A 2,110-nucleotide genomic window follows, 5' to 3' on the forward strand; every position below is an offset into this window, starting at 1 on the left:
CCTCCCTTCCTCTCTTCCTGTCTGTCTGTCTGTCATTTTTGTCTAGCCCTTTGACAATAACTTCCAGCATTCTTTCTGGAGGCAGGGAGTGAGGAACAGAGGCAGTGGGGCAAGAGGCTCTGCCTTTAGAGCAAAGCTTTCGAATCAGTTTCCATAGCAAACAAGCGGAGGCAAGGAGCTCACCAGAAACACTTGTATTATCCAGGCAACAGTGGCGCACTCCTTTAATCCCAGCACTCAGGAGGCAGAGACAGGCAAATCTCTGAATTCAAGGTCAGCCTGGTCTACAGAGTGAGTTCCAGGACAACCAGGGCTACACAGAGAAACCTGTCTTGGGAAAAACAAAAACAAACAAACAAAACGATGTGAGAAACAGTTATATTTTATGTAATCTGTTGGACTAGCCAAGAGGGTTGCAATTTGGTAGAATGGGCGGACGACTGTCCTATTGGCGACGACGACGGGGGTTGTGAATACCAGTTGACTGCTGCAGTCTCTCTGAACTCCTCCCCTGGCTGACCGGGTCAGCATTCCTGGCTGTTAGATAATGATCTGGTCATTTTTATGATTCTTTGGCTCTGGCTTAGCTGGTCGCTCTTCTCTGAGGGGCTCGCTGTGGTCTGAGTATGGGGTTAGTTATGCCTCCCAGAGGCCTCAGAGGCTTGGTCTCCATGGCGACACTGTTGGAAGGCAGTGGAAGCTTCAAAAGGTAGTAGGGCCTCCTGGGGGCATTTGAGCCCTTGGAGAAGGTACCCGGGTCTTACCCTTGCAAATGTTCTTTGCTGGTTAGGCTTGAATTTCCAAAGCTGTCAGCTAAACCTTTTTTCTTCATAAGTAGTCTATATCAAGGATTTCCTTATAGTCGTGAAAGCTCACTAAAATTGGGTCTAAGAAGGAATTTCCTTGGGTTCCTCAACTAAAAAACGAAAACTACAACATGATCTCGTCGTGACACTCCTGGTTAGATACCCAAAGGAGCCTAAGCATATCTGGGTCTCTGGATACTCCAGGGACTCCACATTGTCCCAGGCCACAGACCACGTTCCATCTAGGGGGCTGTCTCTGTGAATAGCCTCATGGATGTAAGTAGAGACTTGCTAGCCCTATCCCCAAGCCAGGAAGGGAGTGGTACTATTAGGAGGTGTGGCCTTGTTGGAGGAAATGTGTCACTGTGGGCATGGGCTTTGAAGCTCCAACCAGTGCAGAATGAGACGGTCTTCTCCTGGCAGCCTTCAGATGAAGATGTAGAGCTCTCAGCTCATCCTGCACCATGCCTGCCTGGATGCTGCCATGCTCCTGCCTTGCTGATAATGGACTAAACCTCTGAGCCTGTAAGCCAGCCCCAATTAAATGTTGTCCTTATCCTAGTTGCCTTGGTCATGATATCTGTTCCCTGCAATAAAACCATAACTAAATCAGAAGAGTCTTATCAAAGAAGAGGATCACTATATTGACAACTTTATGGTAAAATAAAACACTCAGAACAACACATTTCTTATTGGAATCTAAACAGCAGGCCTATTTTACATCCACAAAAGGCAATGCTCACTGGTCAAAGAGCTGCAGAAGCAAGCGATGCCCTTCCAAAAGGGGCCAAGTGGCCCACAAGATCTGAAAAGCGAGCCCAGTAAGTCAAAGCCAGCAGGCTCTCCACTAGAGCTGACCTTACTGGAACGCAGGTCAGTTTTGTTCTCCCAGAACACTGTTCTGCAACCAGATAGAAGCAACCCAAGACACGCTTCCTCCACCACTGCCTGATGCCAAGTAAGTGTCCGGCTCATCTGAGGAATTCTAACACTACCCAGCTCCATGGTAAGCCTGCATTCCCAGAAGACTGCTCACCATCATCTTCCTCTCCTTAGAGCACAGCTATATGTCCATCCTGGTCAGCAAGAGCACACTAGTCCAAAAGAGGGACCCTTCCCATCCCTCTCCTTTCCTCAAACGTCAGAGTCCATCCATCCTTCATCATCTCCTCTTCCTCACTCCAGGGCAGACGTCAACAACTTAGCCCTGGAATCAACCTAACACGGAACACACACACACACAGAGAGAGAGAGAGAGAGAGAGAGAGAGAGAGAGAGAGAGAGAGAGAGAGAGAGAGGAGAGA

This window comes from Mus pahari, chromosome 3, assembly GCF_900095145.1.
Source record: "Mus pahari chromosome 3, PAHARI_EIJ_v1.1, whole genome shotgun sequence".
Taxonomy (NCBI): domain Eukaryota; kingdom Metazoa; phylum Chordata; class Mammalia; order Rodentia; family Muridae; genus Mus; species Mus pahari.